Source organism: Macaca mulatta, chromosome 10, assembly GCF_049350105.2.
Source record: "Macaca mulatta isolate MMU2019108-1 chromosome 10, T2T-MMU8v2.0, whole genome shotgun sequence".
NCBI lineage: Eukaryota > Metazoa > Chordata > Mammalia > Primates > Cercopithecidae > Macaca > Macaca mulatta.
The window spans coordinates 15,732,656-15,750,395 of NC_133415.1; the positions used below are offsets into that span (position 1 = coordinate 15,732,656).

Genomic DNA, 17,740 nt, shown 5'->3' on the forward strand with positions numbered 1-17,740 from the left:
GTACATTTTATTTTATTTGATCTTATTTTTGAGACCGAGTCTCCCAGGCTGGAGTGCAGTGGCATGATCTCAGCTCACTGCAACCTCTGCCTACCAGGTTCAAGTGATTCTCCTGCCTCAGCCTCCCAAGTAGCTGGGATTACAGGCGTCTGCCATCATGCCCAGCTAATTTTGTGTTTTTAGTAGAGATGAGGTTTCACCATGTTGGCCAGGTTGGTCTCGAACTCCTGACCTCAAGTGATCCACCCGCCTCAGCCTCCCAAAGTGCTGCGATTACAGGCGTGAGTCACTGTGCCTGGCCCAAAAGTGTGCATTTTAAATGTGAGGGTGAATTCACTGCTCATAAGCCATTTATTTACCTTTGTAGAAAGAGAGAGTGTGTGTGTATGTGTTGTATATAGAGAGAGTTTGAACAGTTGAGCAATGCATTGTAAAACCTAGACTTGACAATTTTAGTTTATTTTATTAAACTTTTACTATCTGCCTGTATGTCTCTTAAAATAGTCTATCCAGTTTGATAACTCATCAGTTAAAAACAATGATCTAGTAATTCATGTGGCCAGTTAAATCTAAAAGTTAGATAGGAAGCGTTGTTATTTACAGATGTATTAATGATACCTCAAATTTATATGTCACTTTTCAGTTTAAAAATTGCTTTCACAAACAATATTTTATTGTGGTTTGTAAAATATCCCTTTGGGGTATAGTAGGGTTTTTACAGATGGGGAATTCTAAGTCCATGATCTTTGTTCTACCACTCCGACTCCCCATATTCAACATAGCGAGAGAAGACTGTATACTGTGTATTCACTGATCCTCCGACTCCCCATATTCAACATAGCAAGAGAAGACTGTATACTGTGTATTCACTGGTCCTCAGACTCCCCATATTCAACATAGCAAGAGAAGACTGTATACTGTGTATTCACTGGTCCTCAGACTCCCCATATTCAACATAGCGAGAGAAGACTGTGTACTGTGTATTCACTGATCCTCCGACTCCCCATATTCAACATAGCGAGAGAAGACTGTGTACTGTGCGTGTTCGCTGGTCCTCCGACTCCCCATATTCAACATAGCGAGAGAAGACTGTGTACTGTGCGTATTCACTGGTCGTCTTAGCAAGCACTTAGCATCTTTTCCCACTCAGTCCAAGTCTTATCTCTGCTGAAAAGCCTTCCTGGACTCTTCTAGGCAAAGCCAAATTTGTCTGTGTTTCATTTAGGCTCAAGTAGAACCCTAAGCTGACTGCTGTTTATATAACATATAAATTGTGATTTTTAAATTGACTTTTGTCTTCCTAAGTTTTAAACTTTCAAAGAAAAGGTGATTATTTGTTCATCTTTGCATTCCCTGACATATCACCATACCTGACACTTAATAGATACTCAGTAAATGCTTCTTGGGGAAAAAAAATAAAACTAGGTACAAGTGTATTATGGCAGTTCTGAGGAGAGAGAAGCTGAGGCTTCTTGGTGAATACAGCATTGATCTGGGCCTTTATTAATGGTAATTAGAATTCAAGTAAGCAGAGATGGTAGCGGGAAGAGTTAAGAACGTCAGTTCTCAATATAAAGTTGAAGTGATGAGAAGGATCAAAATGTCTTGGGATAAAAGCATAGGTTTCTACTTGACTGAAGCTTTAGGTGTTTGGCAGAGACTAGTGGGAAATAAGGTGGACTAAGGGTCAGTTGAGTATAAATTGGGAAGAGTATTTGAATGCCAGGCTGAGAAATATGGACTTTATTGAAGATTTTGAGCAAGTAAATGAAGTGAGCAGAATTGTGCTCAGAGAAGATTGATCTGTCACAGCATATGCAGGATGAATAGAGGAGCAGGCAGATGATTGGGAAACAGTCTTAAGTGGTTATGTAGAGTGGGGAATGAATTCAGGAGACATTATAAAGGTAAAATATAGAGGATTTGACAACTGGTTGGATGAGTAAGATAAGAGGTAGCACAAAGATTGTGCCATCCTTATTGTAATAATTGTCTTGAATAAACCATTTTACCTTCAAGTTTCAGTTTCCTCATCTATCAAATGAAATTTATAATCAACCTGACTGTACAGGGTTGTGGTGAGAATAAATTAAGAAATACTTTGGAAATTACTTGTTTAATTAGTTCCTTAATTACCTTTTTTTGGGGTGGGGAAAGGGGGTCTTTGAGGTAGGTAGGGTCTTACTCTGTCACCCAGCTGCAGTGCAGTGGCATGGTCTCGGCTCACTGCAGCCTCTGCCTCCCAGGCTCAGCCGCCACGAGTAGCTGGGACCACAGGCATGCACCCCCACACCCGGCTAATTTTTTTTATTATTTGTAGAGACAAGGTCTCCCTATGTTGCTCAGGCTGGCCTGGAACTCCTGGGGTCAAGCAGTCCTCCCACCTCAGCATCCCAGAGTGCTGGGATTACAGACGTGAGCCACCACATCCAGCCGAAGTAATTATTTGTAACCATCATAAGTCTTTTAAGATCAGTTGTCCCTATTTGTACTGTTTGTGCTTTTTGTTACTGTGAGCTACAGCTCCATTTAGATATGTTTCGTTTATGTTGGACAGTCTTAGCTTGTTGGAGAGAACAAAAAGAAAAGAGCTTGTACAACAATGAGAACTGAGCATTAGAATCTGAAATTTTTATTTTGAAACTGTGTTTTAGAAGTCGATTTTAACCTTGAGCTGGGAGCTCCTGCTCTCAAGATGAGAGCTTATTTGGATAGTCAGTTGGTCCCATACTGTGCATTAGCAAAAGAGGCAGCAGTTAGGGGTCTACCACCCGGGCCTGCAGACACTTGATCATCTCTGGGCCTGCCTGCAGAGAAAAAAGGACCTCAGTTCCTGTATCTTTAGATACTTTTCTAAATGGCAGTGGGTTTAAATAACCAAAGACTTTGAAGTAGACAAGCTTTAGTGAATACTCTTCAGATATGAGGTTTATATTTGTGTACATATTCTAACTGCCTGTTGGATTATATTCTTCTTGAGGGTAGGAAATAATACGTTCTCTGTTTTTATCATCTCTACTGGTATATTATGGATACAGACACTTATTAGCAAGTGCTTTCTAATGGTGGGGGAGGCTTATAGTTGTTCTAAAGGTGTATAGGTGGTCTAAGGTGTTAGACATACACTATTAAAAATATTGAGTTAATACAGCAGTTTAGGTAACAATTCATTTCTCCAACATTCTTCCATATAATGTAAATACTTTCTTTTTCTTAGTTGGATGTAATTAGAATCATTTACTTAGGAGACATGGCATGTTATTGAGTCTTTCACTTAAATATAAGGTTTTCCTAACTGGATAATTAGGAAAATAAAATACATCTATTTCCCCTTATACACTCTTCAAAACATAATTTAGGGTTACCTTATTTTAAATCAAAGTATCAGTCCTTAAATAATTTTTTAAAATACATATATAGGGTCAGTAACTACTTAATAGTAACAACAAAACTAATAAATTTGAGTGCTTACTTTGTACCAGATATTGTTTGAAGCACTTTTATGTGTTAACTCCATTGAATTACCGCAGCCACCATGTGAAATAGGTGTCATTATTATTCCTCTTTCACAGATGAAGAAATTGAGGCTTAGAGAGATTCAAGATGACTTGTCCAAGATCACACAACTAATAAATGTCAGTGTGAGGATTTAAATACAGGTTATCTGGCTCCAAGAGCCTGCATTCTTTCCCATAAATTATACTGAACAACTGTTTTATATATACTTGTCATGTGCACATTACTGTGCTAGGCACTAGGTGTTCTTAAAAAGGTAAAATAAAGCCTCAAAGCCTCTGCCCTCAATGGACCTATAGAAGTTCTGGTAGAAAAACAAAGTACAGGCTGGGTGTGGTGGCTCATGCCTGTAATCCCAGAACTTTGGGAGGCCGAGGCAGGTGGATCCCCTGAGGCTGGGAGTTCGAGACCAGCCCAACCAACATGGTGAAACCCCGTCTCTATTAAAAATACAAAATTAGCCGGGCGTGGTGGCGCATGCCTGTAATCCCAGCTACTTGGGAGGCTGAGGCAGGAGAATCGCTTGAACCCAGGAGGCAGAGGTTGCAGTGAGCTGAGATCATGCCATTGCACTCCAACCTGTACAACAAGAGGGAAACTCAGTCTCAAAAAAAAAAAAAAAAGAAAGAAAGAAAAGAAAAGAAAAACAAAGTACAGATAAGTGCTAGAGAGAGAGAGAGTAATGAAGTGGGTTCATTAAGAGATGCTTTTAGAAGGTAGGTACTACTTCCCCTAAACAGTGAACCCATAGCCTGCAGTGAAGTAGAGGACATTGCAGGCAGGGGCAGTCCTCTGCAGCAGTAGTTTTCCCTGTGTGGTCCACAGATCACTGGCAGTTCCCTAAACTTTTTCAGAGTCTGGGTCGGGGGGTGTATGAAGTCAATGCAAGGTATTAATTTCATAGTAATACCAATACATTCTTGCTGTTTTTACTATATTGGCATTGACGGTCAGTACAAAAGCAATGGTGGGTAAAATTGCTAGCACCTTAGTATGAATCAAGGCCGTGGCACCAAACTGTGCTGCTAGCAGTCATTATATTCTTCACTGTCACAGACTCACAGGAAAACAAAAGAATCCTGTTCACTTAAGAATGTCCTTGATGAAGCAGTAAAAAGTATTAATTTTATTAATTTCCCACCATTGAGTATATGATCTTTTTCATATTCTACATGGCAAAGTAAAAAGTATTCATAAAGCACTTGTGTTACATACCAAAATATTTTCATTGTCTCAAGGAAAAGTACTGTGTGATTGAGTTGCAAGCTGAGCTAGCTGCTTTTTTTCATGGAGCACCATTTTTTTCTTGTAAGAACAACTAATGGACAAACCATGATATTCAGATTTGGGTATCTGGCAGACATTTTCTTGAAAATGAAGTAAGCCTGTCACTTCAAGGGAAAAAACTGACACTATTTGTTCCCATTGGTAAAATGTAAACTCTCCTGGCAAAAATTAGAATTTTGAAAAATTTGTATCCTCCACTATGAGCTTGACAGTTTCTCAGTACTTAAAGATTTTTTCTGATGAGATCTGTGATGATAGTAACAAATGTGGTCTTGTATAATGAAATGTCCTGACATTTGAAAGATCTCCAGAACTCAGTAAGCCGGTATTTTACAACTAATGACTGATGTTTAATGTTACAAAATCATGAGTAAAAGATCCATGCAAAGTGCATGATTGTCCAATGGATTTTAGTGTAATAACATATGAAAAGTTCACTGATAAGGTTTCAGATTCGACATTGTAGTTAACTTTTAAGAAAGTACCACTCGTCAAGTTTTGATATATTATCAAAGAAGACTCCACAGTTATCTGAGAAGGCTATTGAAATAGTTTTCCCTTTTCCAACTATCTGTGAGGCCAGATTTTTCTTTGTATACTTAAACTAAAATAACATATTGTAACAGAGTAAATCCATACATTAAAGGGAGTGCCAGTCTTCTAAGTAAATTTATTACATTTTGGAAAATGTAGTTAATTTTCTTTAAAAATATGTATTTACATTAACATGTAATTGGCTTATTATTTAAAATTAATTTTTATATGCTTTTAAAATTGCTCAGCTTTGGCCGGGCGCGGTGGCTCACGCCTGTAATCCCAGCGCTTTGGGAGGCCGACGCGGGCGGATCACAAGGTCAGGAGATCGAGACCACAGTGAAACCCCGTCTCTACTAAAAATACAAAAAATTAGCCGGGCGCGGTTGTGGGCGCCTGTAGTCCCAGCTACTCGGGAGGCTGAGGCAGGAGAATGGCGTGAACCCGGGAGGCGGAGCTTGCAGTGAGCCGAGATCGCGCCACTGCACTCCAGCCTGGTCGACAGAGCGACACTCCGTCTCAAAAAAAAAAAAAAAAAAAAAATTGCTCAGCTTTAATTTCTAATGCTATAAATAACAATGGATATTAGCTAAAGAAACAAAAAGCCCTCTGAATCCTCAGTCGTGTTTAAGAGTTGAAAAGGGTTTCTCACATGGAGGTGGGGATGTAAACAGAAGGTTCTTTTCTTTGTAGGCCAGGCACAGTGGATCATACCTGTAATCTCAGCACTTAGGGAGGCTGAGGTGGGAGGATCACTTGAGTCCAGGAGTTAGAGACCAGCCTGGGTAACATGGCAAGACCCCATCGCTAAAAATTAAAAAATAAAAATTAAGATTTTTAAGTTGACAAGATTGTATGCATTTATGCTGTTGTACAGCATGATGTTTTGCTTACAGTATCTTTGGTTGGAACACAAGGCTCTTCTGAAGCAATAATGCTCAATAAGAGAGACTGATAAAGCTAAATTATGGAGGAGTTTGAATTCAAGGCCAAAGAATTTGGAATTTTATACTCTAAAGAGCTAAGGATTCTTTGAAATATTTGTTGGTGAGTGGAAAGTAGAGATTTGAGCAAATAGCTGAGTGGCCCACCTTACTATATTAGTCAGCTGTAGATTTTATAACCCTCCTCATTGGCAAGCCCCTGTTGCCCATTATGCTCAGAGGATTTTTTTTTTTTTTTTTTTTTTTTGCTTTTCTACACACCCCTTCTCTGGAGTTTAAGCCAATTTTTCTTTCTACTATCAGTTGGAATTGCCCATTGACTCCTGTATCTGATAACACTTGAAGGTGCCTTGCAGATTAGTGATGCACTAAAACATAGCCAAGAAGGTATAGCCCTTAACAGTGGGATCATTTGTCCAAATGAGTATTTCAAGAATATAATGGGAAAAAAGGAGCCCACAGTGTGTGGGTATCATTAGCATGTTCTGTTTCCAGGCTGGATGTAGAGGCCTTGGACTACAGAGGAATTTATTCGTTCAGCCATCCACTTTTCCAAGAGTGGCTCTTATTTTTTCTTAAAGTAATAAAAGGCAGAGTACATTGAGCCTACATAAAATATATATATATCCTGTATCAGTTTACCCTTAAAAATAATTACATCTGTCCTTTAGCTCCAAAGTGTTGATGCCTGTGAGTAGTATGGCAGTTTCCAAGCTGGATCCATAAGGAAGCTGTCACCTGGTTTGAGAATGTGAGAGTTGCCGCAGAAAACCAAATTTAGAATTATGCATGGGTGTTTTTAAATAGAGAAAATTGCCCTGTGGATCATATAAGACTCAAGACACCCTTTCAGCATGTTGTTAATATTGCTAACTCCATGACTGTTGCTTCTTCTCTTTGTATACCTTGTTTTATTTACTTACCTACTTACTCCTAATGCCCAAGGGAAACTAAACTAAAAAATTGCTAGGCGCATTAATGCTGTGCTCCGTTGCCTGTTACTGCTCTCACAGCTTAGGGCAAGGATGACATAAAGGATTATTTAAGGGCATTTTTTAAACCTCTTTACATGTTTTATAAATATTTTATACTACCTCTTTAAACCTCTTTAAATGAGTAAACTCTGATCCGAATTGATGAAGTTTAAAGCTAAAAAGCTTTTTTTTTTTTTTTTTTTTTTGAGATGGAGCCTTGCTCTGTCGCCCAGGCTGGAGTGCGGTGGCGCAATCTCGGCTCACCGCAAGCTCCACCTCCCGGGTTCTTGCCATTCTCCTGCCTCAGCCTCCCGAGTAGCTGGGACCACAGGCTCCTGCCACCACACCCGGCTAATTTTTTGTATTTTTAGTAGAGACGGGGTTTCACCATGTTAGCCAGGAGTGTCTTGATCTCCTGACCTCGAGATCTGCCCGCCTTAGCCTCCCGAAGTGCTGGGATTACAGGCGTGAGCCCCCACACCCAGCCTAAAAAAGCATTTTTAACAGCATCTTCTGCCTCCCATTTACAGCTGAGGTCAGTAGTGTTAAGTGATTTGAGCAAGTTACAGCTAGCTGGTTACAGAGCTGGGCCTCAGGAAGTCTGCTCTCAGTCAAGTGCTTTTTTCCTGCTTCTCCATGCAAATGGTGATTAAAAAAAAAAAAAAAAACAGACATCCATAGAGAGTCTTAACCATCTTAGTTTCCACTTACCCTTCAGCTTTTAACCTAGGAACTCTAGCTTGAGCATACTAACAGATTTCTCTCATTGTAAATGAACATTAAAATAATCACTCAGGTATAAAGTTAATTCTTACTCCTGTTTTAAAAAATGACTTGCTCTGGTTTTTGTTTCACAGTGTGACACTGATAATCAGTACATGATCATGTTATATATACAAACGATGCCTTTCGTAATTCCTTTTTTTGGCACTTTGACACTCTGAGAAAATGAAACCACATATTTTCAGAAGAAATTGAATTACTCGTTTATTAAAAAAAATTAGCTTACATTTGAATGCCCAAACAGGATTAGACTCTCAGAACTCAGCTTGTCATAACAATGCTCAAATACGCAGAAGAAATGTTTAAACATTTCTCTTTAAAATAAATCTAAAAGTAATTATCCTTAAATAGGGAATTGCTGTAAGTAAATGTAAATTCACTTTTCTATGTCTAAAAAATTGTGTTGGTGGTGATATTCGATAAAATAATTTTATATTCAGTGTATTATAATTGTCTTATATATTGTGTTAGCACCATGAAGTACACTGATTTTTCAGTAGATAAGCATGTGGGCTAAGATTTTACTTTTTTGAAAAATATTTTGTCATGTTACCACGTTTGTACTGTGTGAGAAGGAATGCATATGATCTAGTTCCACCACGTTTTAACCCATCAGGAACTCCGTCATAAACTTTATTAAGAGACAGAATTTCATTCTTGTTGCCCATACTGGAGTACAATGGCATGATCTCAGCTCACTGCAACCTCCGTCCCCCGGGTTCAAGCGATTCTCCTGCCTCAGCCTCCCATGTCGCTGGGATTACAGGTGCCTGTCACCATGCCCGGCTAATTCCTTTTTATTTTTAGTAGAGGTGAGGTTTCACCATGTTGGCCAGACTGGTCTTGAACTCCTGACCTCAGGTGATCCGCCTGCCTCAGCTTCCCAAAGTGCTGGGATCACAGGCATGCGTCATTGTGCCCAGCCCTATTAGAAACATTTTTAAAATGCTTAACTAGGCATGGTGGCATGCACCTGTAATCCCAGCAACCTGTAAAGCTTAGACCTGAGAATCTCTTGAGCCCAGGAGTTCGAGACCAGCCTGTGCAACATCGGGAGACCCTGTCTCCAAGAAAATTAAAACAAAAGTGCTTTAAGTGCTAACAAATCTAGTTGAAGTTCTAACATGGATTGTAGTTCTTGTTTTTTTAAGGTACTATGCAATGGCATAATGAAAAGTTTCCCGGCCAACTTTGTCAAATATTTTAAGAAAAAAATGAATTTTTTAAAGCGTTTTTATTTTTTAATAAAGGCTATATTGTGTTGAGGGAGTATGAGCCAGTAAATCAGGTTGAGCTGGTTCAGCTCTCAGCTCCTTCTGTTTGCTAAATGTGTAACCATGAGAGAATTAGAACTCCAATGCTCATTTTCCTTATCTGTAAAAATGGTGATAATAGTGCCTTCCGCCTAGGGTTGTTTTCAAGATTAGATGAGAAAATGAATATCAAATACTTAGTAGGCTATGATGTTTCCATTTCATTTCTTTGAATATTAAATATGTCACAATCTTATTCAAATTTAAATCATTCAGATTTGAAATCTGATATAAAAAGTTAATGAAGTTTCACTTTTGTGCAAATTTTGATTCAATATGAATCCCTCCAAATGAAAACTTTGTTAATAGTTGCCTAATTTCTTTTTCTTTTTTTTCTTTTTTTGAGACGGAGTTTTGCTCTGTCATCCAGGCTGGAGTGCAGTGGCATAATCTTGGTTCACTGCAACCTCCGCCTCCGGGGTTCAAGCAATTCTCCACGCCTAGTGAATTTTTGTATTTTTAGTAGAGACAGGGTTTTACCATGTTGGCCAGACTGGTCTCGAACTCCTGACCTCAAGTGATCCACCTGCCTCAGCCTCCAAAAGTGCTGGGATTACAGATGTGAGCCACCACACCCAGCAATAGTTGCTTAATTTGAAAGCTATTTGAATTGCACGGTAATTCACATGGCAGATGTACTTTGAGCAGTTAATAGAAATATCTACTGACCTTTGATAGGCTTATTCTTAGATTACACTTTTTTCAGAACTATATCACTTACACTAAATGTTGACTTCATAATACTGTGAAAATTACCTATTTAAGTCTATGGAAAGTATTCATTTACATACCTTATCTGAAAATCACCCCCCCATTCAAAATAAATTGAGCCCAACCAGGAGTGATTGATATTTTTGTTTTTAAAACTATAAGGTCTTCAGAGAGAATGCAGTAGGAGATGAAGCTTTATATGATTTTTTTTTTGTATGTAAAATCATGAGAGTTACAAGTTAAACTGTTTCTAATTGTGAAATGGATTAATGGTAATGTTAGATTTAAATATGGGTTTTTTTCTTCATCAAACCAATAATTGGAAATGAATGTACTTTTCAGTCTCTAAGTTTCATAAGAGTTCCAATCACATTTTGAATACAAGCAAATATTTGTTTACACTTGTGCCTGTATATAATCATTAAATCAGTTAAACATTCTTTTAAGGGTTTAGATTTTTTAATATTTAAGGGTTTAGAATCTGACATCCTAAAATATTTTCTTTTTTCTTTTTTTTTTTTTTGGAGACAGTTTTTGCTCTGTTGCCCAGGCTGGGGTGCAATGGCACTATCTCGGCTCACTGCAACCTCCATCTCTTGGGTTCAAGAGATTCTCCTGCCTCAGTCTCCCAAGTAGCTGGGATTACAAGCACCTGCCACCACGCCTGGCTAATTTTTGTATTTTTAGTGGAGACGAGATTTCACCATGTTGGCCAGAGAGGTCTCGAACTCTTGACTTCAGGTAATCCATCCACCTTGGCCTCCCAAAGTGCTAGGATTACAAGCATGAGCCACCGTGCCAGGCCTACTTTTTTCTTTTTTAAAACTTGTAAATTTTTTTGCTTGCTTGCTTGCTTTTCTTTCCCTCTTTTTTTTTTTTTTTTTTTTGGAGACAGAGTCTCGCCCTGTCACCCTGGCAGGAGTGCAGTGGCATGATTGTAGCTCACTGCAGCCTTGACCTCTCAGGCTCAATTGATCCTCCCACCTCAACCTCCCAAGCAGCTGGGAGTACAGGCTTGTGCCATCACTCCTGGCTAATTTTTGTGCTTTTTGTAGAGACAAGGTTTCACCATGTTGCTGAGGCTGGTCTCGAACTCTAGGGCCTCCTGGAGTGCTGGGATTAAAGGTGTGAGCCATTGCATCCAACCAAAACTTTTAATTATGAAATTATTTTAGATTAACAGTAAAGTTGCAAAAATATGCAAAAGGTTTCTGCATACCCTTCACCAAGTTCCCTAATGTTAGCATCTTACATAGTAGATGTATAGATTCTATAGTAGAATTTTCAAAATCAGGCAAAAAGAAAGACTGATACAGTACTATTAGGTAAAGTATAGGCCTTATTTTAAATTTCGTTTTTTTCAGTAATGTCTTTTTCTCTATTCTGAATCCCATACTGCAGTTAGTTGCTATGTCTCCTTATCACAAATATTTTAATAATCCTCACCTTGTATCTGAGGTACTTCTAGGCTGTAAAGAACAGAAAAAGGAAAAAAATTTGGATTATGAACTTGCCTTTAGATGATAACCACATCTCATTTACTGCTTCATCTGCTTATTCTGCCTTAACCTTCTGTGTTTGCTTTGGAGAATGACTATAACGTAGGCTCTTCTTCACTTGAAATATAAAGGTTATTTTGAAAGCAAGCAGTGTTTCCCAGAATATACATGTCAGCTCCAAACAAGCATAGGCTGTGTGACCCTATTTTGCTGCCTTGATTAAAACATGCACACACAGTACTACAAGGTTTTATTAAATACTTACTATTAGTTACAGTTTTGAATACATGAAGTTAATTTTACTCATACCACAAAAATTTCAAAAGTTCAGAAACTGGTGGCATCAGTTAGAAGATTGGAAGACTTTTTTTTGGAGAACCTCGCTTGCTCAAGAAGACTTAAAGAACAAATTGCTTACCCAACAACTTAGAATGAGGGAATCACAAAGTCATCGAAGCCTCCACTCCACCCACTCAGACTTGCCAATTTTTTAGCTACCTGCCACCTACCCCCTCAACTCTTAAGTCCTGAATAGACAATCAGTGATTACTGGGTACCACGAAAACCCATAACATGGAAGATAGATAACAAAAACAAACCAAAACAACCACCACCACCACCACGTTGCAGGGAGTAGGGACCCTTCCCCCACAATTACATTTACATCCTCAGAGAAGAAATTGTATTAACAGGAATGAAATGCTAGTTTGGGGGATGGGGGTTGAGTTTCAGAAAAGGAAAATGAGTCATTGAAATTAAAGACATGGCAACAAAATGAAAAACTTTATTTGGCTGACTTGAAGATGAAATTAAAAAAATAAAGGTCTACATCTTTTTTTTTTTTTTTTGGAATGGTAGCCTAGGCTAGAGTGCAGTGGTGCAATCTCAGCTCATTGCAACCTCTGCCTCCTGGGTTCAAGCGATTCTCCTGCTTCAGCCTCCCAAGTAGCTGGGATTACTGGTGTGCACCACCAGGCCCAGCAAATTTTTCTATTTTTAGTGGAAACAGGGTTTCACCATGTTGGCCAGGCTGGTCTTGAACTCCTGACCTCAGGTAATCCACCTGCCTTGGCCTCCCAAAGTGCTGGGATTACAGGTGTGAGCCACTCTACCTGGCCTACAGTCTCTTATCCACAATTCCAAAATCTAAAAAGTTCTGAAAATTGTATTTTTCATAAATTTACAACACAACCTACTTCTATCCTTTATAGATTTTGCTAAAGAAATATCACTGCCTCAGATCTCATTGTATGTGGGTGGGATGAGGGGTGGGTATTACATTATGGGTTATATTCTATATTAACTTTCTAAAATTGTAAAAATTCTGATACGCATTTGGCCCCAAAGGTTTCAGATAAGAGATTAAGGACCTGTATCCTAGAAAAATGGAGCAAAAAGGCAGAGATGGGAAATACAAGAGAAGAGATGTGAAAATTAGAGGACTGGTCTAGAAGATCCAATAATATTGCTTCAAGAAAGAAAATGTATAGAGTGGGAATAATCACCCGATAACACAAGAAAACCTCCCAGCACTGAGGACATTAATTTCCGACTTGAAAGAGCCCACAGAATTCTCCACAAAATAGATGAAAATGAAACAAGTCCACACTGAGGCATATCACTATCGACACCGTTTTAGAACATCAAGTGTATTTGGATAGTCCTACAAGCTGCAAGAAAGAAGAAAAAAGACACATACAAGGAGATGGGAATCATGCCTTCAGATTTCTCAGCAGCAAGGCTAAAAGCTAGAAGACAGTTGAGAGTTATCTTCAAAATTCTGAAGGGATTCTTTTTTCCAACCTAGAATTCTGTGACCAGCTAAACTGTCATTAAACTGGGATGGTTAAATAGATATTTTCAGCCATGAATCAGATTTTCAAAAACTTTACTGTGCTAAACTGAATTTCCTATTTTGCTTCTTTTCTCTGTTAGCCTCAAAGAGATGAAAATAAGTAATGAAGACTTCTATGTGGGGGCGGGGGAAAGAGGAAAAATAAATATTGAAGAAAGTGGATAATCCACAAATCAAAATATTTCTGAATTCATTGAGAGATTCCTTAGTATCTACCTCAGAGTAGTATGTGTCTAATCTTAATCTGATAGACTTGGAAGGTTATACTTAATCTTGTATCACTCAGAATTCCCTTTAGATTATGATAGAACATTTGTTCACAATGTATAGTTAAAATATTTCCATTGTATCGTAGAGGAGTCAGAAAAATGAATCAATTTCCTAGTTAAAAGTGTTTTAAAAGTTTGAAGTCATCAAAAAAAAGAAAACATTTGTAGTCCTCATTTCTAGGATGAGATTCTGAGACTTAAAATTCTAGTTTGCTATTAAGTGTAATTGGTGCCGACCTCCTGTGCAGTGTTGATGGCTAGCTCAGCTGCGCCAGGGAAGATGAGTTGTTTGAAGGGTAGATGTGTAGGTTCTAGCTGTATGATTGCGTCAGGCCAGCACTGCTGCCAGTCCTCGCTGTAAACTGTCGGTGAGCGGACTCCGTCCAGCCTCTTCTCTTTTATGCCTTGCCCAGTGGATACGTTAGGTTGGATAATGACCACAAAAGGGAAAACCACAACCTTGGAAGGTTGTTTATATGGTCAGTAAGGGTGCTCAGCAGCTAACAAGAGAAAATAATGCAAACCAGTGCTGTTATAGACTGAGCTTTTTCTTAGATCAGTTTTAACTGTCCACTTTTCACAAAGATAAGGCTTAAAAACTTTTATTTCCTTTTTTCTGTCTGATTTATATATTTCAGAAATTAGTAGTCTATATTGGGATAAATTTAAAGTGAGAATGTCAGGTGTGAGATAAGATCTCATTTAAGTACATTAATATAGCATGACCAATATTTTCTATTCCTATTTCTACTCTGTACAGAAAACCACTTTTAAGTCCCTATATCAGTTTAGTAGTTCTTTGGCTTTTTTCCTAATTGAATGTCAGCATCCCTTTGCTGATTTTCTTTTCTCTCCCTTTCCTTTCTCTGCATAGCCTGACCTGTTTCTCTTTCCTTAGGATATAGAACCCAGCCAGGCACAGTGGCTCATGCCTATAATTCCAGCACTTTGGGAGGCTGAGGCAGGCAGATCGTTTGAGACCAGCCTGGGCAACATGGCAAAACCCCATCTCTAAAAAATATATAAAAATTAGTCGTGTATGGTGGCTCACACCTGTAGTCCCAGCTACTTGGGAAGCTAAGGCAGGAGGATCAGTTGAACCCAGAAGGTGGAGGTTGCAGTGAGCTAAGTTTGCTGTACTGCACTCCATCCTGGGCGACAGAGGGAGACCCTTACTCAAAAAAATTTTAAAAAGGTATAGAACCCATGTCATCTCTAGTGTAGCCTTCCCTGTCTCTTACCCATGCCTGTCTCCACTCCCGGAGACTCTTGCTGCGTGAGATGAGAGTCCTAAGAAAGTAAGAGAGGGGTGGGATTCGTATGGGTTCTCGCTTCTAATGAGAAGAGAGGATGAGTATGATGCTAGAAAGGAAGTGATTTCACGTATGAAGTTGGGCTGCCTAGTTTTGAATTCCTAGTCTGCTGCTTACTGTGTGACCTTGGGCAACTAACTGAACGTCTCTACATTTAGCATCTTCGCGTCAGTTGGAGATAACGGTATTATCTGTTTCATAGAGTTATTGCAAGGGTTAAAGAAAATAATATATGTAAAGTACAATATAATGGTTAAGAACATGCACTTCAGGCCAGTCGCAGTGACTCACGCCTGTAATCCCAGCACTTTGGGAGGTCGAGGCGGGCGGATCATGAGGTCAGGAGATCAAGACCATGCTGGCTAACACGGTGAAACCCCGTCTCTACTAAAAAAATACAAAAAATTAGCCAGGCATGGTGGCGGGCACCTGTAGTCCCAGCTACTCAGGAGGCTGAGGCAGGAGAATGGCGTGAGCCTGGGAAACAGAGCTTGCAGTGAGCTGAGATTGTACCACTGCACTCTAGCCTAGGCAACAGAGCAAGACTCTGTCTCAAAAAAAAAAAAAAAGTGCACTCTGGAGGCAGACTACCTGGGTTCAGATCCTTGCTTCATTACTTACTTAGACACTCTTTCTATTCGTCAGACTCCTTATCTGAAATATGAGAATAAAAAGTAGTACCTACTATGTGCTTACTTTTTGTTTTTTTTTTTTAAGTACCTACTCTGTAGGGTTGTTGAAATAATTACATTAATTAAAATGTAAAACACTTAGTTCAGAGTTTGGCAACTAGTAAACTATTTAATATTATTAAAAGACTTAGATCAGGGTCTGGCACTCAATAAATAGTTACTATTTTATAGAGATTCCCGTTTTTTAACCAAACTCTATAAGTGGAAAGAATAAAAGGTCTGAGGTTTACAGAGAAGAAAGCAAGTTTGAAAAGGTATTTGTAGAAAATGGGAACTCTGGCTCACAGAAGAAATGTGGTAAGATTGCTAGACCCTTTTTGATTTGGTGACCATGCATCTATTGTGCTGTTTTAGTAGTTGAGTGATTTTCCTCCAGCAGCTGGTACCTGCCCGGGTTCAAGCTTAGATAAAATTGGTTGAAGTCATTCAGGGTTGCAGTTTTTTAGTCAGATTCAACCAAGGAGATTGAAACGACAGGTTCTGAAACCTAAATTTGATAGAAAGGCGAAGAAACACCTACAGGTAAGGACTTGGAGACAGGGAATTGTAGAGTCAATGTTTGTTGCTTCCAGTGAGGTCAGACAATTGATATGGTGGGGATTTTTGAGCAAACTGAAAAGTTAAGAATATTGTCTGTTCAAAAATGAGGTGTTTGAACTAGCCATTTCGGTGGTAATGACACTAACAAGTTAAAAATTTATGTCTATCTAAGAACTAGACTATAGCGCATAAAAAGATAATTGTTTGCAGTACATCTATCATAGGGCTCATATCCAAAATTCATAAAGAACTCCTACAAATCATAAGCAAAAAAAGTCAACCTAATTAGAAAGTGGGCAAAGAATTTGCAGACTTTTCACAAAACAGGATATCAAAATGTCTAGTAAACATATGAAGCAGTAACCAATTTCATTAATCATCAGAGAAATACAAATGAAAACCACAATATAATTCCACTAACCAGAAGAGTTAAAATGAAAATAATACTGAGAACAAGTAGAACTTAGCTGGACGGGATTACTCACACCTGTAATCTCAGCACTTTGGGAGGCCGAGATGGGCAGATCACTTGAGGTCAGGAGTTCGAGATCAACCTGGTCAACATGACTGAACCCCATCTCGACAAAAAAATACAGAAATTAGCTGGGCATGATAGTGTATGCCTGTAATCCAAGCTACTTGGGAGGCTAAGGCACAAGAATCTCTTGAACCTGGGAGGCAGAGGTTGCAGTGAGCTGAGATTGTACCACTGGACTTCAGCCTGGGCACCAGAGCAAGACTCTGTCTCCAAAAAAAAAAGAGGGCGTGGAGAACAAGTAGAACTCTTACATACACTTGATGGGAGTATAAGTTAGTATAACCACTTTGGAAAAATGACAGTACTACTAAGGCTGAGCAGACACATATTCTTGCCTAGCAAATCCACTCATATATAAACATCATATATATATGTATATCTATCTGAAATACATGCTTGTGTGTACCAAAAGATATGTAAACAGGAATGTTCACAGGAATATTATTCTTAATATCCAAAACTGTAAGCAGCTCAAAATTTGTTTATACAATGGACTAAGAATGAATAAATTACAACAATATATGTGTGCATGTTACATTAATGTATAAAAGAAGTCAGACACAGAAGAGTACATATGGTATGATTCCATGTTTCTAATTAAGTTTACAAATGGCGAAACTAATCTAGAGAGTTAGAAGTCAGGATCGTCGTGACCCTTTGCCAGGGGAACCGTGACTGGAGTGGGCCCCTTGAGGTGCTCCTGGTATCTTGTTTCTTGATCTAATTTGGTGGTTACATGGGTGTACTTTCATTGTGAATATTCAGCTCTGTGCTTGTAATTTATGTATTTTTATCTATGTATGTAAAACTTCAGTTTAAAAATTGCAGTAGATCAGAAGTCTTGAGAATTTGGTAAATGATAAGTCACTTTTTCTACATGCTAGATCGACTTAGAATTAAAGATTTCATACTTAAAAAAAAAAAGCAGGGGGTGTTCACTACAAGCTGCAAAATTAACCAGTCTTGCTTCTG

At 38.7% G+C, this 17,740-nt stretch overlaps 1 protein-coding gene and 2 long non-coding RNA genes across 53 annotated transcripts in view; 2 read left to right on the forward strand and 1 right to left on the reverse strand.

The window, feature by feature from the left end:
* Nucleotides 1-17,740, forward strand: part of RBFOX2 (RNA binding fox-1 homolog 2) — a 295,158-nt gene that overhangs the window by 229,021 nt on the left and 48,397 nt on the right.
* LOC144331756 (uncharacterized) lies at nt 1,946-17,692 on the forward strand. Its single transcript, XR_013399149.1, has 2 exons — nt 1,946-2,202; nt 16,922-17,692. It is a non-coding gene; the product is annotated as an uncharacterized LOC144331756 (long non-coding RNA).
* Nucleotides 7,788-9,932, reverse strand: LOC144331755 (uncharacterized). Its single transcript, XR_013399148.1, has 2 exons — nt 9,012-9,932; nt 7,788-8,771 (listed from the first exon to the last, which is right to left on the reverse strand). It is a non-coding gene; the product is annotated as an uncharacterized LOC144331755 (long non-coding RNA).